Below are 26,092 nucleotides of genomic sequence, written 5' to 3' on the forward strand. Positions count from 1 at the left end.
GTATGCAGGGGTACGCATACCCCCTAAACATTTTGTGAATCTAAGTTTGGCCTCATTGAGGGGCCGTATTTCAATATGAGTAGGAAAATGAGAGTACCCCTAAAAAATTTTACAGAAAAAAGCACTGCTCCCAGGTAAATGAGTAAAACTACTGCAGGTTCAGCTACTGTGTTATGCTAGCTTCAACAAGACCTTTATCTCAACAGGGAGATTTCCTCAAGTAACTGAAGGAGTTTGCTTACACTATTAAAGCAATTAGTACTCTGAGGAGCTCTTGTTCTGCTATAAACAATGTCAAGGAGACAGGTTTTTAGCCCAGGGGGGTTTCTCTTTCTACTATAATATTCATGACAACCAAGCGCTCCTCTCTCTCTCTGTGACAACACACACACATTTTAAATACCCTAATGTCCATCAAAAGTTATCTCACACAAGAGACCATGTTTCTTTTTATAACATTAGGCTGGAGTGCAGCTGCTGAAAACTCAAGGATCTTTCCCCTCCTTTAAACATCTCCATGAGTGTGCCATTCAGTTTTAAAAAATGAATAAACAAATAAGAAAGAAAGCAATACTGTATGGCCTGTTGCCTTAAAACCAGCTCGAGAAATTATTTCCCCATCAAGTGGATACCAGCGGTACTTGCTGTTAATGTAGAATTTGGGGGCAAGAGGTTCAAGGTCCTTCTCAGGAGAATGAGATCAGCAGGGCTGGTTTACCACATTTTGAAGTAAACAAACCAATACAATTTTCTGGAGGCAAACCGTCCATAAGACCCATAAACCCAGAGTCTAAAACTACCTAACTGGTGGGTTTCTAAAGTGACCCAGCAAGGTGAATTAGCACAGTAAGGGTTAACCCAAACCCTATCTTCATTATTTGCTTCCTTCCTCCTCCCACTTCGATGCCAGGTTTATTATGCCATTCCCAGAAACTTACAAAACCAAATGGCAGCTGGTTGGTTACCTGGAACTAGAAGTCAGCAGGTCTGAATCTCCATTAAGTCTCCAAGGCTAGCTGCTTCAGACTAGAGGTTAGCAGGGTCCTTCAAGAAAAGAGGGAGAGAGAAGGTAGAGTCCTTTCAAGGCAGCAAGCAGGCAGGGCAATCTGGATGCATGGTTCTATGGAAGCATCTGCCTTAGCTTTCCTAGGTTGCCGGGAAAAGGAATGTACGCAGATGCCGAAAGACAAAACACAACGTTCTGTGTTATTGAAGGCCATTATGGTGCTCAGCGGTAAGACGCGAGACCAAGCAGAGTTAACCGGTGCTGTGGGTGACATAGCTGGCAGCCAACACATCCCTCTAGGCTTGACGCAGGAGAGGAAATAAGCCTTTTGCTTCATCTGCTGAATCTGTGTGCATGTCATAATGATGCTCTCCCACCAACCAAGAAACAATATCATGGCACTGGAAGAAGGTAATGCTTGTCTCCTGTGATAAAGAGCAGCTTTGTGATGGGGTGGTTTGGTGCATAGATTCTGGAAAAGTAGTCCCTATGGCCTGATCTTTATTCCCTCCCCATCTTCTACCCAGCAGCTGCTCTTTAATACATAGACAAAAATAAACCCAGATACTTGAAATGTGATCGTGGCTTTACACATATCATTGCTTATGCAGCATCACCAAAACGGAGGAAGATTGTTATTTGGATTGTAGCACCAGGGTGTTCTGTTTTGTGTCGGCTCCTAAGAGGGCCCTGGGTGGCATGAAATTTACAGCTGCTAATGTGTATGTCTAGGTGCAAATTTAGAAATAATTTTCAGTAATTTACACAGAGATATAATCTGTCTCAGCTTGCAGTTTCAGATGCTGAGGTTTCTGATAGCAATATTGCAGAGTGGGGTGAAGGAAACAAATATTGTTTTTCTAATATATCTGTAGCCAAAAGAACAAGCACTCTCATAGTTCCATCACAGGACAAACTACCACAGAGTAAATGAACAGACTGCTTAGAAGGCAGGCAACAGCTTTCGGCAATGCGTGACAGGTTGCATATTTGTAGCAGGAAGGGGTGGGTATTCCACACTCATTCTTGGTATGTGAAGAGGGGCATAACAAGAAGGCAAAGTATCCCTATCCCATAATTGGTGGGTGTGCATCTGGAGCATTTTCATCCCTCAAAATGCTGCTGCAATTGATGTCCATTTGGTTAACTGCGCCACCAGGTTTCCTCAGTAGTCTATTCCTCTGTTGATCTGATGCAGCAGATTGGCCCTGAGCATGAAGTTCAATAAGCATTTTTGGAAAGCTTCTTTGGGATATGGAGAAGTTTAAAAGAATACAGGGCCAGGGATATGCACTGGCGGAGGACGAGGAGTGTGGGGGGAGCACACTGCTCCCAGCAACGTGATCCCGGTGGGGTGCCATCGTGGCTGCTCTTCCACCCGTGCTGGATGCCACACCCCTGCGGGCAGCACGCCACACCCCCAGGATGTGCACTAGCCCCGCCCCTGCCGGCTCTCCACCCCCTAATGCCCGAGCATGAAGCTCCACCACTGGGGATACGATGAAGGCCATTCAAACAAAAATACTCCACAAGGACCTTGAATATGTCACAGGGCTTCTACTCTGTAGCTCACTATACATGAACTTTAATCCAGTACTGGGGAGATCATCTCTTTAAACTCTGGCATAAGGCCGATGTACAATGCTGCCTTAGAATGAGCCAGGTTATAGGTAAGCTACTTGTCCAAGATTGTATAAAGATTTCTCCAGCTCTTCTACCCAAGAGCTTTGAAATAACTAAGATCCATTCATGCAGTGGTGGTGGTATCAAACACCCATTACTATTTCTGCAGCAGAGTCCCTACTGAGGTATCTAGGATACTCCAGTATCCTAGAGTTACCCAATCAGCAGGAACTGGGAGCTTTTTAACCACTGTATGCTCCAAAGGAAACACAAGATGCTTCAGTTTCAAGAGTATGATATGCAATGGGACTTCATGGAGAACATAACTAAAGTCACTCGAAAAGAAACTATTAGAGCACTCCAAACCATTTCCCCATGTATGTGCACGGAAAATATTAGATCTAGCTGAAAGGCGACACCAGGAGATCTGCATTGACCATTGCTAAATATCCCTAATTATTGTTGTTGTATAATTGTAAGTTTATTGTAAAATTTTAGACGGTTGTATAATCTTAACGAGGTTGTGGCTGTGACTATCATGAAGGACCCTGCACTTCCGAATTTGCCACTGTGCCACTGCTGGCAACACCAGGGATTGAATCTGAAACCTTTGTCATGGCAAAGTATGGAGAGCTCTTCATAAATAGATGATCCTATGAAACTAGTTTGTTCCAACTCAATGCAGGAACTGAGGAAGAAGAACAGGCAGCCTCACATGAATTGTCGATTTTGGAGGGGCTATTTACTGAAACCTTTTGCGAATGCTGTAGTAGATACTGGCGGACACACTTTGGTGACTCCTGAGCTAAGCAGCCATTTAAATGGGAAGTGTTCCATCCTTGGCAACCATCCTGCAAACAAAAAAAGCAGGGGAAGAGAAAGAAAGGAGAATCTCTCAGAGATGGGCTGAACGCTGGCAAGGCAAGCCCGAATCCAAGTCCTCCTGCTTCTGAGTCTCGGCAGCACAATCACCCCAAGATACATGGGCGACGTCCAAATAGCGCCAAGAGAGAATCAGCTAAGAAAACAAACCCTTCTGCAGATGCCAAATGCAAAGGCTGCAGTTTGGGCGGAGAGCCAAATGGGTTTTTAAAGAGCTTTCTAATCAAGCAGTTTGCCTAGTTAGGACATGGCAGGTTTTAACACTCAGAGAGCTGGGATAGCACTGCAGTTGAAATTAAGTGGCTGGATCAGGAGGAGGAGGTGTCAGCAGCAGGAGAGGTGGCATGGTTTAGTGAGCAGGAAGAGGCTGTGGCAGAGAGCAGTTCAGACTCGGAGTCTGAGGCAGAGGCAGAGTAGAAGCAGGGTGCTGAAGAATCCAGGGAGTCTCCCCCTCCTGCTGTGACCAGTTCCCCTCCCCCTGGTCCCCTAAAACTCACAGAGAAATGAAACAGGCAGAGCAGAGGGGGGTTGTGCACAAACACAACCTCAGACTGTGTGGGGAAGACCCTGGAGAGGAAGAGTCCTAGGGCACTGGGAAAGCGGGGACTTTCAGTCCTCGCAACGGCTTCCTTAGGGAAGACCTCCTAGAAAGAGTTGCTGAGACCACTAGGACTGAACTGTGGTAGTTTCCTTGAATAAAGAGCTAACTTCACTGGCCTCGGATGATTTATTGTTCTTGTCACTGTCCTATGCCTGACTCCAACCCTGACAATTTAAATATGTAGAAAAATTACGGTCATTTAAATATACTAAGCCAGAGCAGGGAAGGTGGCCGTGCCCAAGTGTTATGTATCCCTACCTGCTCAGTTTGCTGCTCATGCTGCTCAGGTGTGGCTAATGGGCAGCTTCAAGGTCCTATCTTGGGACTTAGCTACACTTGTCCATTATATCGTTACAACTGCATTATAAACATGCAACACCAGATGGTGCTGTGGAGCAGTAATCCATCATCCAATGGGATTTTCCATTAAGAGCTTTTATAGCATTATTTTCTATTGCGTTTTTTAAAATCTGTATAGATCCAGCCTTAATCCAAGGAAAGATCCACACAATACATTTTAAAGCACAGCTAACACATTCATGAAACATGCAACTTTACCCAAAGAATCCTGGGAACTATAGTTTCCGGCCTGTGAGGGGGGGAACTGCAGTTCCCAGGATCCTATGGGGGAAATCATATATGTTGAATATATGGCGTGGTTCTGCGCTAAAACACATTTGAACTTCAGAAGGTGCTTTCAAATACTGGGCTGTCCTCTATAAAGTAAGATTCAAGGTCACCCTATGCAACACACACCACGGGAGGGATTTATCCTCAACGCTGGCTCTGATGACTATTGCCATAGTTGTTACTATGAGACTTAGCACAGTTACCTAAAGTTATAAGGAGGAGACAGTTGGGCTTCCCCTTGAAATGAATGGCAAATGGCATCCAAAGGGAGCTGCAGACGTACCTTGGAAGTCGAATCTGTTCAGGATGTCTGTTCAACTTCCCAAAAGTTTGAATTCTAAGGCACTGCTTCCGATTGGCTGCAGGAGCCAATCGCAACACATTTCCCCTCTTTTTCATCTTCAAAATCCCTTTTAAAATCATCCCCAGCTTTCATTCCCTAGAGGTAAGGTGCCCAGAGGGTACTTTTCCAGGTTGCCGCATCAGTCATTCAGGTACATTACCCCATTTGAGATGAAAACATCTAGGACTGAACTTCTCCAAGGTATTCTCTGGGTATCTCTGAGATCATTAATATATAGCTCTAACTGGAGATGGGGAGAAATTCCATTCCATTCACATCTAAAGGCTAATCTACCTAAATCAAACTTCCTGAAATAATACACCAACCAAAAACGCAACCATACTTTGAAATTTGCACTTCTCTGAATTTTGCAATGCAATTCCCCAGCCAAGGAATGTGTACAGGAGTGCATATACTGAGGTTAAAGGTAAAGGGATTCCTGACCATTAGGTCCAGTCGTGACTGACTCTGGGGTTGTGGCAATCATCTCGCTTTATTGGCCGAGGGAGCCGGCATACAGCTTCCGGGTCATGTGGCCAGCATGACTAAGCCGCTTCTGGCAAACCAGAGATGCATACGGAAATGCCATTTACCTTCCCACTGGAGCGGTACCTATTTATCTACTTGCACTTCGTGCTTTCGAACTGCTAGGTTGGCAGGAGCAGGGACCGAGCAACGGGAGCTCACCCTGTCACGGGGATTCGAACCACTGACCTTCTGATCGGCAAGTCCTAGGCTCTGTGGTTTAACCCACAGCACCACCCGTGTCCCGTACTGAGGTTAAGTGTCCATAAAAATGGAAATGTTACTGAAAATAACATACAAAAATGCACCACATTAGGGAAAATTGCTTGCAAAAATACACACATTGCTTATTTATAAATATATATATACTGCTACATCATAAAATACATATCCCGGTGGTTTACAACAGTATAAAAATATTGGAGAAAATTGCACTAAAACGCTTTTAAAGTTTCATGAGGGATTTTTTTAAAAAAGGGAATTTGCAGACTGTTATGGAAATGTGGAGAACTGAATTTAGGACTGGAATCATGGGAAACCAAAACTGACAGATTCACCCATTCCTACCTCTAATTCAGTCCTGCACTTGGAGCATCAAGCCAAATGCCAGACCCTCCAAGTATTTTCATGGGATGTCCCTGATTTAGAGAAGCCATCCTTGTTTCTGATTTGATCCCGGAATGTCTCACTTTTCCTTAGGATGTGCCTAGTTTCACTGGAGAAATCTTGGGAGGTATGGAGTTATCTGACCCCCGAGCTGTCTGAAGGCGATCCTGTATTGGGAAGATTTTTAGTGTTTAATGTTTTATTAGGTTTTTATATATGTTGGAAGCTACCAAGAGTGGCTGGGGCACCCCAGTAAGATGTGTGGGGTAGTAAAATTATCATTAAGGAATGGGATGTCCCAATTTTCATCAGAGAAATGTTGGAGAGTATGAAATGCAACCTCCATTTATGTATTGTGGGAGGCAAAGTGACAATCTGTCCACCTTCCCCACCCCATTTTGCAGTATAAGGCCTCTGAGCCTGGTAGACTTGTGTTCAAAGCTTGAAAAGTCAAAAACCATGCAAGACTGCTCTAACTAATGCATTCAAGCAACTGCGCTCAATCAAAATGGTGTCCTTTTCAGTCAGCTGATCCCATCAATAAATAACTACCTTTGGTTAAGCCTGTTCCTCTCTTTTTGGGGGCAGAACTCCAAGTGCAAAACAAATCTGCAAACAAATCTTCCCTAATTTCCCTCCCTATTATCTACAGTGGTTTATTTCAACAGAGCCAAATTGCTCAAGCACAGCGAAGACAAAAGGCCAAAGTGAGATAGTTTACAAGTGCTTGTTCTGGGTCAGGTATGAAGAGACCCATCTATCAGGTACAACAAAGACTTTAGGGAAAGCCTTTCATTGCTGGCCTGACAGTGATTGAATTGCAAAAGAAGAGAAGGGAGGAAGTTGAAGGAAAAGGAAAAGCACATCAGGAGCAACTGCTTTAAAGATTCCCTCAGTGTAGCTGGTACATTCAGTAAACTCACTTACAGCCTGATCTTATTTCATTTCATTTTAGCTTTCGTGTCCTGTTTTTACTTCCCAAATAAGAAGCTAATAATAGCAAAATGACAATCCAAACAATGTGAAAAAGGAACAATAAAAAGTCTGCAATTGATAACATTTCAGTTCAATGCCAACTTTTAAGCAGAATTGATTTTGTTTAAAAAAATTAATTCCCAGCAGTGGAAGCATTTCAATGATCTCTCACACATTTAGCCATCAGATTACCCAGAAAGAGGTTTAAACCACCACATAATTCTTCTATGCATCTGCAATAAGTACCCTCCAGATGTTGATGGACTATAACTCCCATCAACAATGACCGCTGGTTATGCTGGCTGCAGCCGATGGAACTGGAGTTCAGCAACATCTGGAAGGCCAAAATTTCCCCAGCCATGTGCTTCTGACTACTAAGGTAACCTAGTCATAAACTCAAGGCTCCTTCTTTGACAGCCACATTCACACGATACATTTAAAGTGTTACGATATGACTTTTGCCAAATAATAACATTTACAGTGTGGTTTAACAACCAATCTTTCCCAGGAAACTCCAAAACATTACAAAGTGAATCTTGTTTTATTATGATCCAGCTAGAGCAATCCAACTGGACTAGATGCTGTAGACAAATGGGACACGGTGAAAAACATTTTTTTAAAAAATGTAAACAACACATGCACACGTGGCTGAACCTCAATGACGCCATCCTAGAAGTTTTTCCATGAAAAAAGTAAAACGCTCAATAAAAATAAATAAAAACATAAAGGACCTACCCACGTGATGCTGACACAAATCCCTACACTAATAATAGGCAATAGAACAAAATATCAGCACCCCCATCTCTCTTTCCCCCCACTGCAAGATGTCTATGACAAAAGTGTCTCTCACCAAATGTAAACGAACTGTGAAAAAAACTATGAATTGAAAGTGTAGACAATAGATATACCATTCCCTGTTGATTTGTTTGTTAATAATCCAAGCTGGAGGCAGCACATGATCTGTTATGGGCCAGAGTAGGAGTAATAATAATAATATTAATAATAATTTATTATTTATACCCCTCCCATCTGGCTGGGTTTCCCCAGCAACTCTGGGCAGCTCCCAACAGAATACCAATAACAATAATAAAAAAGCAACAACATCAAACATTAAAAACTTCCCTAAACAGGGCTGCCTTCAGATATCTTATAAAAGTCAGATAGTTGTTTATTTCCTTGACATCTGATGGGAGGGCGTTCCACAGGGAAGACGCCACTACTGAGAAGGCCTTCTGCCTGGTTCCCTCTAACTTGGCTTCTCGCAGTAAGGGAACTGCCAGAAGGCTCTTGGCGCTGGACCTCAGTGTCCGGGCAGAACAATGGGGGTGGAGACACTCCTTTAGGTATACTGGACCAAGGCCGTTTAGGGCTTTAAAGGTCAGCACTAACACTTTGAATTGTGCTCAGAAACGTACTGGGAACCAATATAGATCTTTCAAGACCGGTGTTATGCGGCCTCGGCGACTGCTCCCAGTCACCAGTCTAGCTGCCACATTCTGGATTAGTTGTAGTTTCTGGGTCACTTTCAAAGGTAGCCCCACATAGATATATATTCAACACAAAAAACAGTGACAATTTGTTGTTGACAAAGGACAGCTGGACATATAAAGGGCCCCATTACCTTCAGTAGCTTAGGGACTCATCAAACCTAAATCCGGACCTGGCTGAAGATCACAGTTTGCCCACCTCTGGATTTCATCAGGTACTAAGCTTTGTTTGTGAATGAGTCACAATAGATACATACAGGGATTCAAGGAAGACCTTTGGCAAAGGATCTTCTTGTGTGCAGAGGGCACACATACATACATACATACATACATACATACATACATAAGTTTCACAGCGCAGCAGTGGTGGGACCACACTGGAAATTTCCTGGAAAGGCACTATGTCAAGGACATTGTGGGATATTAAAATTGTGGCTTGCAGGCAGCAAGGCAGGTGCCAGTGGGACCATTCTGGTTTTTGGGGCCTTGGAAACTGCCGACAGATGCTGAATATATTGATGCCATGCCTGATTGTAGAAATGGAGTGCCTTGATTCTCTCTTCAGATGGCAGGTCTCATCTCCTACCTCAAGGTCTTCATCTGTTTTCACAGATCAGGAGGACAGAAGCAGGGCTGGACCATGAAAAATTTGGCTGGTAAACTGACTTGCTCAGTTATAATATCCAGACAGATTTCACATCTTGAAAAGATGTGTTCAGATTTTTGGAGGAAATAAGTCTTCTTCGGGGACGTGGGTGGCGCTGTGGGTTAAACCACAGAGCCTAGGACTTGCCGATCAGAAGGTTGGTGGTTCGAATCCCCATGACGGGGTGAGCTCCCGTTGCTCAGTCCCTGCTCCTGCCAACCTAGCAGTTTGAAAGCACGTCAAAGTGCAAGTAGATAAATAGGTATCGCTCCGGCGGGAAGGTAAATGGCGTTTCTGTGCGCTGCTCTGGTTCGCCAGAAGCGGCTTAGTCATGCTGGCCACATGACCCGGAAGCTGTACGCTGGCTCCCTCGGCCAATAAAGCGAGATGAGCACCACAACCCCAGAGTCGGCCACGACTGGACCTAACGGTCTGGAGTCCCTTTACCTTTACCTTTAAGTCTTCTTCAGATGTTTGGGTGAATGCATGTGGGTTTAAAGAGGGTAGGCAAATGTGTATACATACAGATACCCCCCCCCCCCCAATACCTCACTGAGCTCTGGCTAGACTTCAAACTTTCCCACACCGAGAGGGAAAATGTGAAAGCAGATTGTAAGGTGCTTAGAATCCTTGCTGTGACCAGGAGCACTGATACAGTACGGTTTCTGATCATGGGGGATATTCTAAGCACTTTCAGCTATGAACACCCTTCAAATTTCCTTTCAAACCTTCCTTCTCAATGTGGGACTGTTTGACATGGAGATGGCACAGGTGGGGGCATTGGAAGTGTGCCCCAGCTTCCTCCCCACTTTTAGCATTCCTGAGCAGGGCTCTAACCATCAGCTTCTGTAGCTGAAGTGCCCAAGTTTTAGCAAAAGTGAAAGAAAAGCAAACAAGGAGAGAACCTTCCAAAACAAAAGGTAATCTTGATATTTTTAGTGTGCTGTTAATTTCCCATGTCCATATCATATCAGTAGTTGTGCCAGTATAATCATCCCAAGGTAACAACTTAGGATGAGCTAACAAACCTTATCCCCCTACCTCTGGCCTAATAAATCTTTACTTGCTTCTGGTGTAATACTATCATCTTGTATGGCCCATGTGATGAATGAGTTGCTTGATTATCTTAAAATTTCTCCCAAATGCAATCCTTCCTTCTAAAGAGGACTGGTTAACTAGCCTTTTTCTCCCCACCCCATGGAACTCTGGGAACTGTAGTTCTGCAAGAGGGGCTATGAGCTGTACTGGCTGAGGCAGATGGAATTTGTAATCTATAGCATCTAGAGGGCACTAGTTTGGTGAAGGCTGGCCTCCAGACTGGCATTTTTATTTCAGTGATTCATTTATACCTTCAGCATAGATGAGCTTATGGTGGGTCACAACATACAACCATACAATCAATGGTAGAGCTTCTGTTTTGCATGCAGAAGGTCCAAGGTTCAACCACTGGCATCTCCGGGCTGGTAGAGACCTCTGTCCAGAGCCCTGGAGAGCATGGACTCATCTCATTTGACCTGGGGCTTCTCATCAGGGATGCCCCAAGGACTGATGCTGGTGTGATAGGAAGCCACAGCATCAACTCATCCCATTTGGCCTGGGGCCTCTCATCAAAAGCATCCCAAGATGCTGGCGTGAGAAGAAGCCAGAGCATGGACCTTTGGGGCCAGTGCTTCTCATCAGTGTTGTTCCACACACCAGAGGCTGCTGCCCCTGCTCACATTGCTCACCAACACCCCTCACAGCTCTTTCAAGCCCCCAGTACCTCCTCTTTCCCCTTCTAGCCCTACATTACTCAAACCTCTGCTGTTGTTGAAATCCACTGTTTTAAAACCCACCTTCTCTTTTGCCCCCCTGCCCTGCCCTGACTTCACAAAAAAACTGGATTCTGATGAGGCCCCAGAAGTCCTCCCCTAGGGACCGCATGATGTTAACCAGAGCCATCTTTCCCATACGGCTTAGTGGTGCGTTGCGCCAGGGCACTGGCCTCTCAGGGGGTGCCCCAGCGAGTGAGGGAGCTGTGGGGCTTTGCTGGTGGCCTCCCCTTTCCCTGCATGCCTGCCAGCTGTGCCCCGCCAACCATAGTGGCATGGGGGAGAGTTGTGCACCCCCTCCCATGGCTGGCAGTGTGAAGCTTCGCCCCCCATCCGTGGTAATTTGGGGGCGCTGAGCAGATATTTGCACCCCAGCGCCGCATCTGCTAAAGACGGCCCTGACGATAACCTCCTATTTTTATAGGACAATATCAATGAAACCAGACTGTAACCATCGTCACAGGCTTCACTACTTCACAAAGCAAGATGGCGGTGGCTATGTGAACCATATCACATGCTAGCACCTTGCACAAAGGCTGATTAGCTTGGCAACACTTATTTCAGTTTTTTCAAAAATAGTTATTTTCCAGTCAGCATGTTCCTGAGTAAAGAGCAGAATGAGTCACATTTGCATTTTAAACAAGACCACACGCCAGATGAACGGAACAGGTTTAAATGGCCACACCTCAAGTTAAAAGCCAATGTTCGGTCTCTCATTAGTTTCCTGCCACACAAACATCTTGTCTGTGGCAGGCAGGCAGGCAGGCCTTTCTGACTCACAAATAGTTCTCTGTTTGCCTTCCTTGCACTGGCACCAGCTTGGATGGATAGAAAATGCCCTGCCCTTGGAGGCTCTCTATGCCTCCTTTGTCACCAAAATCCCACACCTCTTCAAATCGCTCATCTACCAGACACCCCCCTCCAAAGTCCTTAAGGCAACTTTAGTTCTGCCATGCATGTTGAGATGTGTCAAGTCTCACAAGGCAGGCCTATCAAACTCACAACCTCCCTGAGACACAGATCATGTTGCCTTGACCCACTACAAGTCCGCCTCTAAAAGACGCACATCATACTTGAAAGCACATTTCCTCACCACTAAAAGAATCATGGGAACTGTAGTTTGTTAAGAGTGCTGGGATGTGCAGCACTGTGGTGGATAAACTACAGTCCCCAACATTCATATTTTTATTTTTTTTGAGAGGGAAGATGATGCCAGAGATCTTCAGTTTCTAGAGTTTCTAGGGAATAGAGATTGATTGATGAACCACTCTGAAAACTAGCTCTGTGAGAGGAAGTGTGGTCTCCTAACAACTCTCAGCACCTTTAACAAACAACAGTTCTCATGATTCTTTAAAGCTATGACTTTAAAATGGCATGGTACTGCTTTAAATGTATTGTGCAGTTGGGGTCCAAGCTTGCTCTGTGAGAGCTTTACTATTTCATCATTAATTTTTTGCAAGAAAGTCATATACATTTGAGTAATGCTAATAAAAATTATCCAGTCCTTCATTCCCCTCCTTGCAGTGGCGTAGCATGGGGGGGGCACAGGGGCAGTTGCCCCTGGTGCAACATTGTTAGGGGCGCAAAATTTCAACACCTGGTGCTGCCTCAATATCTGGTGCTGCACTTCCATCGTGCTTCCTGTGAACCAGGAACTGACCTCTCTAGACAACATAATGACTCTTTTTATCTCTGTGCCTACAATATATACTCTGTCTGTTTTCCTCCCTCCCACTCCCTGCCCTCCCCACAGCCCCGGGCGTGGCAACCCACGCTACGCCACTGCCTCCTCGTGGATGTCTTTGAATTCCTTTCCATTTATTTATTTTTTATTTAAACATTTATAAACCATAATTTCATATAAAAATATCACAAGGAGGCACACAGCAAAAACACTAAAAACCTCAAGTAATTCAGTACAAGCTGGTTGGCAAAGAATCTCAGGTCTGAAAGGCTTCTCTGACTAATGCAGTGTTTAGAAGACATCTAATAACAAGCAGGGATGACTCCTGCGGATGGAAGAACATGTGCGTGAAATGCAGATCTATGAAGTATGAGCATATGACAAACTCTCTCCTGCTCATTGGCCTCTCCTAAGGATCCAGCCGGGTTTCCATTCTGATGTAACATTCCCTCTCCCCTTATGGATTTTTCTATAGAGTGAGTTCTAAACAGCTGGGAAGGAAAATATAGGCTGTGTACACATAAAATTTTATTCTAGAATCCACGAAGACTGAATGCTTGTCCTCGCACAATCTAGATCTATTGCATATTTTTTTTGTCCCTAAAATGTGTTTCTTGTGAAACTGGTTTCATTCTGAATAGTAAAGCTCACTGCAGATTGATTCTGCATTACGCTGAAGTATGTCCATTTGAAAACAGGTGTAAGCTTGACCTGGCAATGAGGTGTATGAATGCACACCTAGACTCAATCTAGGATGAAAACAGCATGTGGAGGATGAGCGTGAACAATTCCAGATTAAGAGAAAACTTAACATTTTTGTGCTATAATCATGTTAGCATCTAACACAGCCACAGGACCGAAAAAATATAATATTCTGGAATTTAAGTCCAGGACTCAGTTCTCCTTTCTCCGACTGTTTAGACAGCTATTGGATAAAGATTGATGAAGAAGGGGTTTTTTACCCCCCCCCCCCGCCCTTCGTCAGGACCTATAGCCACAAGCAAGGTGCCAGGAACACTGGAAAACACAATTTCCCTTGTTCTCCTGACAGACACGAGGACTACTGGCATATTTTGGCATTGCAAAATAAGAGAGAAGCTTGAATATACCTCTTGCTGAGTCTTGGGGTGGATCAAATCAGAGTTGCTCATTCTTGAAATCAAAAGTTCCAGTATGTGGGTAGAGATAGGGGTGGAGCCCAGGTTGAATTGGGTCCTGGGAGGTGGAGCCCACCGCACAAATGGTTCCTTTGGCTTTGGTCCAAAGCTAAATAAACAGTGGGTGGATTGAGCCCCGCCACCCTTCAATCTGTGGTCTGTTGACAACAACCCTACATTGCACAGAGATTTAAAGTAAAGTGTACATGTGTGTAGCGGGGGTGAATTGTGTTAGAAGCCATCTCAATCTTACTCTGAATTCCCTGTACCCCCTTTGAACCTGAACCTGAAAGGGATGTGATCATATTATGTTGAGAAAACACTTTGCACGCACAAACATATGTATTGCACCAGTGTGTGTGTGTACACACACACACACTCAGAGAGAGAGAGAGAGAGGTGGATAGTTCCCATTATAAAATAAAAAGGCCCATCTATTCCTGAACCCAACAAAAAAGCTTCTATACATCTCACACTGTAAGCCCATTGAGAGGGAAAGGCAGAGGCAGCCACTCACACCCACTCCCCCTTGTACACACAGATGGATGGAAGACCGAAGAACTTCAGGCTCGTACACACACAGGGCGATCTGTTCTGGTCTTGCACAAGGAGGCAGTGAGTTCTTAAAAAGCAAACTGTGCAGTTTCCGTTGTTACATGGTGCTCAAGTTAATTTAATATATAACAACTCTCTTTCTCATTCCACCTTCTCTCTCTCTCTCTCTCTCTCTCTCTCTCTCTCTCTCTCTCTCTCTCTCCTTAACCCCTGCTCCGGCCCCAACTCTTGCTCTTTTTAAAGGACCTTGAATGTTCAGAGCTGCTCTGCAGAAGCTGAAAGCTGGCACCGTATGTGGTCCAGGCCTTGCAATGAACACAGCTTTTGTTGCTGCTTGCTGAGAAGCTGGCCGCGAAGGGTACACACACACAGTGACCGGTTTGTCTGGTGCACGGGAGCTGAGTGGTGGAGGGACTGGCGGGAGGAGGAGGAGGAGGGAGAGGGAGGCGACAGATTTTGGGGATGGTGGCACTTTGCGGTGGCCAGGCACCTTTCTGCAATGTAACAAGGGAATGGGCAGGTTAGAGCACCAGGACAGAAAAGATGTCTCATTCATAGCCTATGAAAGCTCCTGTTTATTTTCGAAACGGTATGGAGGTGCTTCAGAAGCTGACGGTGGCTGCATACAAATGTGCCTCTTCTCGAGAAATCTAGGTGGGACTGTGCCAGTAATAAAACACACACACACCATTGCACCAAGGAAACCTACACTGTATGGCTCACGTGAAATGGGCAAATAATAGAGGCTGGGATAAATGCAAATGTTTTGCTCGGGTTTGCCCAGTGGTATTTTGGTTCCCCCAGGATTTGAAATAATAATAATAATAATAATAATAATAATAATAATAATAATAATAATAATAATTTATTATTTATACCCCGCCCATCTCGCTGGGTTTCCCCAGCCACTCTGGGCGGCTTCCAACAAAACACTAAAATACAGTAACCTATAAAACATTAAAAGCTTCCCTAAGCAGGGCTGCCTTTAGATGTCTTCTAAAAGTTTGGTAGTTATTTTTGTCTTTGACATCTAGTGGGAGGGCGTTCCACAGCGGGTGCCACTACCGAGAAGTCCCTCTGCCCGGTTCCCTGTAACTTGGCTTCTCACAGTGAGGGAACCACCAGAAGGCCCTCGGAGCTGGACCTCAGTGTCCGGGCAGAACGATGGAGGTGGAGACGCTCCTTCAAGTATACTGGACCAAGGCTGGGAGATCACAGGGGCATGAAAAAAAAAAAATGGGGGAGGAGAGGAATGGGATATAGGAACAGACAGTAGAGGCAGTTGCATGAGAGCAAATGGGTCACTGGCTCACCTGCCTCATCCTCTCCTCAGCCAGCCAGCCTGCACCTGCCTGCTTTCTTACTTACAACCAGTCCTTCTCCTTCGTTTCAGTGTTGCCCCTTGGGGTCCCTTCCAATGCTACAATTCTATGATTCTAGATTAAGTTGGTTCTGTCTGCCATTGGCTCGGGCTCTACCTACTGGGGCTCTCAGCCTTCTGCTCCAGCCCCGACTGAGAAGCAGAGAAACCTAGAGTGGTACTAATCACATCACTCTTTGTTGTGGTTTTTCTCCCACTGTTTTGACCAGCCCTGCCCAACCTGGTATCTTCTCCGAAGCAGGATGGACAGTTTTCAGGGATGGTGGGTAGCTGGGCCATTCAAAGCAACTGGAGAGTGTCAGATTGAGCATGGGGGCAGGGACTGGTGTTTTGATTTACATCACTGGAAAGTCTCGTGTACATTGATGGCTCTGCCTCTGAATTCTGCACATCAAGGTAGCAGGTCTGAAGGAACTTTCTTCATGCGTTTGAGTAAACTAGCTTACAATTCTCTCCACAATCTGGGTCCTGATTGCAGCAGGGTATTCTTAGTTTGACCAGCTGAACATGCCAAGAAGAACCCCCGCTTTCAGGCTGCCCCGCTAAATGCAAGAAGGTTGTGGCAGGACCGGCCCACACATGAGGCAAGGTGACATCACTGCCTCAGACAGCAGGGTCTATGGGGCAGCAGATACCAATGTTGATCTCCCCCAACACCTAGTTCCTGATGTAGAGATCTTCCCTGACCCCTTCTTTCCTGGTGGGAAGGGGGCACCATTATAGGATTCCCCCTCAAGTTCCAAAATGTATTGGGGTGGCCCTGGTCAGTGGGAACAGGGATGTTGCAGTGGGGCTGGCACACACTCCCACAATACCCTGTCTATACTTTGTTGCATGCATTCTCTGAATGCCTAAATAGAATACATACTTCTTTTTACAGTCAATTTTCTAGTAAGCCATCGCTCCTGTTTTGGACATAATTTTTTTAAATTGATTTCACAGGTTTTACAAATTTACTTATATTTCAGTACATGTTTTTCTGAAAATTGTTGACTCCCCACCCTCACTTCCATGCTGTTTTTATTCCCACCTTATACCTACTGCTTTATATAACATAAGGTAAAGGTAAAGGGACCCCTGACCATTAGGTCCAGTCATGGCTGACTCTGGGGTTGCGGCGCTCATCTCGCTTTATTGGCCAAGGGAGCTAGTGTACAGCTTTCAGGTCATGTGGCCAGCATGACTAAGCCGCCTCTGGCAAACCAGAGCAGCGCACGGAAACACCTTTTACCTTCCCGCTGGAGCGGTACCTATTTATCTACTTGCACTTTGAACTGCTAGGTTGGCAGGAGCAGGGACTGAGCAACGGGAGCTCACCCCGTTGCGGGGATTCAAACCGCCGACCATCTGATCGGCAAGCCCTAGGCTCAGTGGTTTAACCCACAGCGCCACCTGCGTCCCCACAGCGCCACCTGCATCCTTTCTCATCACTGCTCCTGTTTTGGCTGTTTTGTGATGTCTGGTTAGCCTTATGAATATGAGTTTCTTGTGTTTCAGTGGCAGAGTATCTGCTTTGCAGATTCAATCCCTAGGTTCCCAGGTTCAATCCCAGGTTCAATCCCTAGCATCTCTGGTTAGGGTTAGGAAAGAACCCTCCCTGAAACTTGGAGAGCCACTGTCCGTCACTAGACAATACTCAGCTAGGTAGACTAAAGGCCTGACTCAGTACGAGGCAGCTTCCTATAAGTTACCTTTCTTCAGAGCAGCTGTGGGGAACCTCTAATCCATATTGGCTTAGACCATGCTGGCTAAGCCAGGCCCACCTGCTCTATCCCTAATGCCAGGTGTTGGCTGAAAGAGGGTTTGCAGACAGCACTGATGAACAGCACCTGCCAATACCTGTGTAAGGCCCCATACACAGTGTGTTTCAAGCCCCTCTATTAAGGCTGGAAGGATCTGTCAGTTTCTAATTTCCCCAATGTTAAATTCAATTTTCTACACTTTCACATCAATTAGCAGATTTTTTTAAAAAAAAAGATCCTCAAGAAGATTCACCAGCATTTTAGTGTGAATTTCTCCCATAAAAACCACATTCCTATATGCTGTTTTGACTAACATACACATTTTTTGCAATGCAATCTCTCCCAATGCATTTTTGTATTTCCTTTCCACCCTTATCTTCATTTTTATGCACACTTCCCCCTAATATAAGCATGTTTTTGGTAAACATTGGTTGGGTGGAGAACTGCAACGCAAAATTCAGGTTGGTGTGAATTTTGAAGGATCACCGTGTTTCGTTTTGCATGGTGTGGATTTGACAAAGTAGACTTTAAATGTGTACTGATCCTAATTTTTTTCTCCTTCCCTACCCACCAATCAGGTGATCATCGGGGCTTCTAAAGTGCTCTGCCCAGGGCTTCCTAATAACCTATGATCACCTGTCTGTGGGACTTGCAAAGTGCAATGTTGTGCCTTTGTCCACCTGCTTTGATTTCAAATCACATGGAGAGAAAATGGCAACCTATTCAACTTGGCCCACAATGAGTGGGGAAGATAAGTTTTTGACCGGCTGGCCAAATCCAGCTCTGCACCTCTGCTCTAGAGTTTAAATGCTTGAGTGAGTAATGTATGTGTGTTGACTCTAGTATCCATGCATGTGTGAGTGAGTGTGTGTGTGTGTGCACACTAGAGCACTATGTTATGGGCATCATGTTATTTCACACACTGAAGCTTGTGAGGTATGCTCTGAACAGCCAGCATTATTCAAATATATGTTTCCTTAACACCCTATTGGCTTTGAAATAAATGGGAGAGACTATTGAGGAGTAAACCAAAAAGCATAGAACAGGTGGGGAGAACCTTCAGCAATGTATAATGAGGCAGCTAATCTTGGTGTGAGTGAAAATGACACAAATAACAGAAGGTTATTGATCTTAGCACTCTGGTGCTGAGTTCTAAGATCAAAGACCCACTGGGTTGTATCGAATGTAGCGCTAAGTGACTTTGACTTGTTCTTTTGGCAAAATGCTTTGGTGCCAGCAGAACATTAGTTGCACAAGAGAACGCATAAGCAATTTGCTTGTAGCTCTGTTGTGCAATAGATTATGTTACACCACAAGTGTCTGCTAGCACAACTGTTGCATTGGATTCCTCAAAACTCATTCTTCTGCTAGCTCAAGAGCCTTTGCACTAGCACACAGAGACCACTGGGCACCGCCCCTTATCTCCAAAGTTAACACAGTGCTTAGATTGGAGGCAATGGTTCTTCACAGCTAATGTCATTTGAGATCAGGTGACTGACAGGAGGGTATAAAGGTAAAGGTAAAGGGACCCCTGACCATTAGGTCCAGTCGTGGCCGACTCTGGGGTTGCGGCGCTCATCTCGCTTTATTGGCCGAGGGAGCCGGTGTACAGCTTCCAGGTCATGTGTCCAGCATGACTAAGCCGCTTCTGATGAACCAGAGCAGCACATGGAAATGCTGTTTACCTTTCCTCCAGAGCGGTACCCATTTATCTACTTGCATTTGTAGTTTGCCCCCAAAACACTTGCAGGCAAAGGCCTTGTGGGTCTAATTATGGCTAAGGGTTGGAAGCTCCCCACTGATGCTGTAAGGGACACAAGAAGTAAAAGGAAGGAGGGAACAGGTGGTGGTGGCTACAAAAGCGCTAGAGATTAGAAGAAGCATTACAGGAATAAAAATGTCAAAACAATGCACTGTCTAAGGTAGTGGTGGTAAACCTATGGTCCTCCAGATGTTGTTGAACTACAGCTTCCATCAGCACCAAGAAGCATGGCCAAGGGGGGACCTTTGGCCCTCCAGATGTTGCTCAACAACAAATCCTATCATCCCTGGCCATTGGCCACACTTGTTGGGGCTGATGGGAGGTGTAGTTCAGCAGCATCTAGAAGGCCAAAAGTTCCTTTCATGTGGCCTTAGATGTCATTTTTAGAGAAGCCTCAAAGAGACACTACAACTTGGTGACAAAGCTGGAATTCAGGAACACTGTGTCCTCATGGCTCACTGAGGTCATGCTGCTCCAGAATCTAATGACTATATCCTGTATGACTATATACTGAGTATAAGTTATCGATGGGCTCTTTGACATTTTATAAAATCACTGCCAAACTGGACAAGAAAAATGATGCTTTCAGAAGGGCAACACTCTCACAGTTTCTGGGAGATTGACTACAACTGACTTCCCCCGCCTCCAATTTGCACAATCTAGAGCTGCCTCAGTAAGTAGTTCACTACACAAATGTTGTGGTTGAAATATTTAAATTTGGACACCTAATACAAGCTCTGGGCAAATCTATATATGCCTATGATAACTAGCTAAATCATGGTAGCAGAGAGAATTGGAAGCTTATACGATTTAGGAATCAGGTGGTGGGAAAATGCATCCACAAAAGATTACATTATAAATTTCTGCAGCAGGATGAGCAACCACCAGTGAAGGCAATTACTATGGCCAGGTTGTATGAAAGGGTTCAAGAATAAAGTTGCCTAATGGCTGCTATGTGTGGTGACTGCAGATATGTCCATTAATTGTGTCACTCAGCAATGTAGCAATCACAAGGGATGCTACACCCCAGGATACAAATCAGACAAGCTCTGATAATCTTGGCTGCCACTCGGGACGGGGGAGAAATTAAATGTGGTTTGCATTTAAAGTCATAACCGCATACAAAAATGTATTTATTAAGAGAATGCTGTAGAATTTCAAGAGGATTTTTTTGAAAAAGAAATTGCTGAAGAAATGTGGAGAATTGAATTTTAAAAATGAGAAAGAGAGAGAACCAAACTGGACATTTGTAGCTTGTTGTTTTAAATTTTACATAAAATTGTTTTTTTAAAATATTAATGTTGTGTTTTAATTGTTGTAACCCACCCTGGGACCTTAGGCTGAAGGGTAGGTAATAATAATGATAATGTTAATGATAACTGAACCACCCCTGAGAGCAGTGTGGCACAACAAATGCTACTTGTTTATATTGCAAATAATAAAGTGGACATCGAACTTGGATTTCTCACAAAAAAAAAAGGCAGAGATGCAGACTAACTGCAGTCATGGGCCAACCGAAGACATTTTTCCGCCTGAGGCAAAGGACAATATGCCTTCCTTACCACCAGCACAGGCATTTCCTTTTAACATGGGACAACATCCTTCACTGCACCTAAGGGCAGTAGGCTAGCTTAGGGACTGACAGGACAGATCACTTGGCTACACAGCTGCCTACTTTGTGACTCTCAGCATCTGCCACCTGAGGCATCTGTGCCACTCTGCCTCATGATAGGGCTGGCCCTGGACAAACTTGTATGAGCTGCCTTGGCAACTGAAAATGAGGAGGAGGAAGAGCGCCTGGTTTATTTTATGAATTACAAAGGGAAAGGAAGTGTGGAAGTTAACAGGAAGCAGTCAGAGATGGTGTTTGATACTGGGAGTGAATTTTGTTAGTGCCAAACTTTACCACACAATTAAGGCTGTTGCCCACAAATAACAACAACAAAAACCACTTATGCTCAGCTCCATCCATTCATGTTTATGGGTTACTGGGAAGCACAGTTCTCATAGAAAAATACTGTTGTATGTTGGTCATGGGGAACATCTACTTGCCTAGAAGACTGCTTTTGTTGTACATATTTTTCAGAAGGGAGAGTCAGTGAATCAGATTGCAATGGAGTCTTTAGTTCTTAAAGACTCCAAAACCTAAGAATCTGAAATTTCTGTGTTCCTTCCAGGCAATTTCTGACTCTCTCTCTCTCTCTCTCTCTCTCTCTCTCTCTCTCTCTCTCTCCCCCCCCCCCACTCTCCAATTATGTAGGTATCTCAGAACCACTTTCTGGACTAAAATGGGCTTTTCTTGAACTGTTCTACAGTGACAGTGCTTTTCAGCACCTGAAAATTGCACCAACCTAGGACCATTGTCTTGTCTATTATAACCTTCATGTACAGTGGTACCTCAGGTTAAGTACTTTATTCGTTCCAGAGGTCCGTACTTAACCTGAAACTGTTCTTAACCTGAAGCACCACTTTAGCTAATGGGGCCTGCTGCTGCTGCCGCGCTGCCGAAGCACGATTTCTGTTCTCATCCTGAAACAAAGTTCTTAACCTGAAGCACTATTTCTGGTTTAGCGGAGTCTGTAACCTGAAGTGTATGTAACCTGAAGCGTATGTAACCCGAGGTACCACTGTACCAAACACTGAGGGACAGTGCTGTTGGACTAAGAGTCATTTTGCTACAGACTTAACCAGCTGAATCTTGTAAACCTGTAGTAAATGCCAGCTGCTCCCCTTTCTACTTCAGAGAAGCGGTATTCACAGAATGAACATAAAACTCGGTGGCATGTATGGTTCATAAAACATTGCAATGCTTGCTTCTGAGGGACATCATTTTGTGTTGCTGACTGATCACAAAGTACTCATACACCTGCTTCAACCAACTAAAAACAATGTCTTACCATCTTGAACTCAGCATCTCACTGGGAGATGACAACACTATGCTTGTACTAACAAACACAGCTTTAGGAAGCCCAACACAGTTGATTTTATTATTACATCTTACACTCTCTGAAATGGGGTGAAACTCCTTGTTAAGGCTGTCAACATGTGTATTTTGTGGTTCAAGGCACTATCTCTTGGAAGAAAAGATATCAGTAGGATGTATTTCTCGCTACGTTGAAACATATTATTCAATCTGGCAACTGATCACACAGACAGTGCCCACCTAGATGCACCCTTTCAAGCATGTAAACTGCTTGGAGGATTTTGTGGTTGGTGGTGTATACATCTTATTAAATAACCAATTTTGCCTCTGGCAAAATTCCCGTCCATGAGGATGTTCTGTCAAGAGGTGAGCGGGTTGTTATGCCTGCTGCAGCTGCTATACCTGAATCTAAGATATGCAATTGATTGAAGGTGGCTCATGATAAGATGCATCATGGGGTTCTATGGACCAAACAACTTCTATGTGCAAAGTTTTATTGGCCAAATATGGGTTCTGATGTGGAACGCTATATCAGGAACGTGCTGATTATGGATGGACCCAACCTTCACATGATGATCAACCAACATGACCTCTTCAGTTAGCACACCATCCTTGGACCAAACTAGGCATTGATGCATGAGACATGTACTCCAAACCTTTGTGCTCAAGTCACTGATGATTAGGGCTGTGTACCAGATTTGGCCAAAGCCCAAATCTTGAACTGAATCAGGCTCAAATGGGGGGGAGGGGCTCCAGGCTTTTCCTGAGTTGGGTGGAAACAGCCTCAAATCACCCCACATTGGACTACCCAGAGTGATCTGGGGCTGTCAAGGGGCAGAATGTCAGGCAGGAATGAGAGGCAGGCAGCCCCAGCATGTTCCACCACAGGGAATGGGCTGGGGAAGCAGACTCCAGCAGGACTGAGACTTCCACTCACTAGCTGGTAAGCAAAGGAGTCAATCCTGCAGGATGCAGGTGATAATTCACAAGCACGTTCCCTGCAAGGAAGGAGGTAGAGCATCTCCATCCCCCTCTCCAGTGGCGTAGCGTGGGTTGTCAGTACCCGGGGCAAGGCAAGTAATTTGCGCCCCCTAACCCGTGGATTTTAGCACTCGAGCCAGGTAGGGGCAGAGAGCTGCGAGTGCGAGCGCCCCCCCAGATGTTGGCCCAGTGCGGCCGGCCCCCCCTGCACCCCCCACGCTACGCCACTGCCCCTCTCAAAACCCCAATTGAACATTTGCCCCATGCCTCAAATTGATTTGGGACTGGATCTGGGTTGGGTGTTCCTTTGCTGTTTGAAGAAAACCCTACAAGCAGCTCACTGTGAAAGGCAGAATTGGAAAATAGAATTATTAAAGATCTTTATGGCCTATTGACCTACTTCATGCAGAATTTCAGAGGAGACATTTCCCAGATTGCATTTTTCTTGTCAGATTCATACCAAACTAGGGTCAGGGTGAAATTTGATTAAGTTTTCATTTGAAGGCAAACCTACCTAATCTGCACTTTCTAAAGCAACACACAAACCGAAGCAGAGTCATCCTATAAAGCTGGCACTTCTCCAGGTTTTTGCAATGCAGTTCTCCAGCCAAGTAAAGTGTGCATGTAAATGCATATATTAGTAAAAAAAAAAAAAAAAACCATACAAAAATATATCATACCAGGGGAAACTGCCTTGCAAAATTGCAAAGGAAAAAAAGTATGTATTAGGAGAAATCTGCACTAAAATGCTGATCAAAAATCAATCAATCAATCAATCAGTCAATCACACACTGATGTGGAGAATGGAAGACTGGAAAAATGAGGAACTGAGATGTTCTCCAAACTGACAGATGTGCCCATCCATGCACCAAACTTCCTGTGCTCACCAGCAGAACCAGGACAAGGTGAAACAATATAGTGATGCAAAACAAAGGGCTAAAGGACACAGCATCAGAGTTGTGGGCCTGCTTCCATTCTGGGGAACCATTGGCACTTCAGACATTGGTGAACTACAACTCCTATCTCCACTGGCCATTGACCATGCTTGCTAGGTCCAATGGGAGATGTAGTTCAGGTGCCCCACAACCTGGTCAACATTGCTAGTACTATTGCAGGTGATAAATTTCAGCCAACCTGTAGACATGAGCACCATGTGATTCTTAGGAGCAGATTGCACGCTTCCTTTGAGCATATGAACCCTGAAAATGGGAGTGTTGTAATTAGAAATGTTGAACATCTGCAAAAGGTCCCACCTCGGGTACCAGCTTGAGTATGGAGATGCAGAGGTTCCTCATCATAATTCTGATTCAGCTACAACTGCTGAAGCATCCAGTGACAACAGGAGCAAGGAGATAGGGGAAGCAGAGGCTACACTTCTATGTCAAACCTTCTCCAGAGATGACGGCTATTAAGTGCATGAGCTGTTTGGTGACCCTCCAGATTTGAAGTCCAGATTAAATACGATTTTAAGGATCCAGTTCATTTATATAAATATGCATTTTAGAAAAATAATAATGTAAGAGTGGGCTTAGGTTTTGATCTAATGTAGTGTATTCTCTTATAGATACTCCTGCTCTTCTACATCTCCCAGAAGTCTCTGTAAGACAGCAACAGGGATCCTTTTTCAGTCTGAGGGCCACATTACCATGTGCACAACCTTCTGGGGGCCACATGCCAGAGGTGGACACTGGCTGGAGGCAAAAGTGAGCAGAGCAATGAAAGCGATTTTTACTTTTATACAGTAGTCTAGTTTCTACACACATACCTGTCCCCAGTGGGGTTTTTTCTAGAAAAAATGGGCTAGTACTCACCAGCAAGCAGGGGGCGAGGCCAGCACATGTGGGAGGGGCGTGGCCTGATGCCAAGGCTGGGTGGTGAAGGCAGGTGAGCTGCTTGACACTCCCCTGCCTGACCACCCACCTGCCAGGGCATTGAAGAAGAAGAAGAGGAGTTTGGATTTGATAACCCACTTTATCACTACCCTAAGGAGTCTCACTGTGGGTTAAACCACAGAGCCTAGGACTTGCCAATCAGAAGGTCGGCAGTTCGAATCCCTGCAATGGGGTGAGCTCCCGTTGCTCGGTCCCTGCTCCCGCCAACCTAGCAGTTTGAAAGCACATCAAAGTGCAAGTAGATAAATAGGTACCGCTCCAGCGGGAAGGTAAACGGCGTTTCCGTGCACTGCTCTGGTTAGCCAGAAGCAGCTTAGTCATGCTGGCCACATGACCTGGAAGCTGTACGCCGGCTCTCTCGGCCAATAAAGCGAGATGAGTGCCGCAACCCCAGAGTTGGCCATGACTGGACCTAATGGTCAGGGGTCGCTTTACCTTTACCTTTAAAGAGTCTCAAAGTGGCTAACAATCTCCTTTCCCCTCCTCCCCCACAACAAACACTTTGTGAGGTAAGTGGGGCTGCAAGACTTCAAAGAAGTGTGACTAGCCCAAGGTCACCCAGCAGCTGCAAGTGGAGGAGCGGGGAAGCGAACCCAGTTCACCAGATTATGAGTCCACCACTCTTAACCACTACACCATGCTGGCTCCCATTGCTGCCCAGGTGAAGAGGCCTTCCCTGCCTGGCTTGGGAGGTGGCAGCAGGGCTCCAGGATCCTGTCAGAGCATCGTGCCTCCTCCCCTAAGCTGAGCAAACACTTCCCAGGCTTGGGGAAGGAGGCGTCATGCTCTGATGGGGTCTGAGAGCCCTCCCACCTCCTTCCCTCTCCCCACCCCAGATGATACTACTGCATATTGTTGTGTACCACCAGAAGAAAGCACT

The 26,092-nt window shown here is 45.2% G+C and overlaps 1 protein-coding gene across 6 annotated transcripts in view; it reads right to left on the reverse strand.

Annotated features, from left to right (window-relative positions):
* The window catches only part of ACAN (aggrecan), an 87,297-nt gene that overhangs the window by 56,532 nt on the left and 4,673 nt on the right, over window positions 1–26,092 (reverse strand). For 2 of the 6 annotated variants that reach the window (XM_082198235.1, XM_082198232.1), the window contains exon 1: window positions 966–1,381. The exons of 3 other annotated variants lie outside the window; for them this stretch is intronic. The gene's annotated coding sequence lies outside the window, so the exon portion shown is untranslated. Of the gene's footprint in view, window positions 1–965; window positions 1,382–26,092 lie in introns of those variants that run through there. One more of the 6 variants, XM_082198233.1, reaches the window with a different exon arrangement.

This window comes from Podarcis vaucheri (assembly GCF_965113315.1).
Source record: "Podarcis vaucheri genome assembly, chromosome: 14".
NCBI classification, from domain to species: domain Eukaryota; kingdom Metazoa; phylum Chordata; class Lepidosauria; order Squamata; family Lacertidae; genus Podarcis; species Podarcis vaucheri.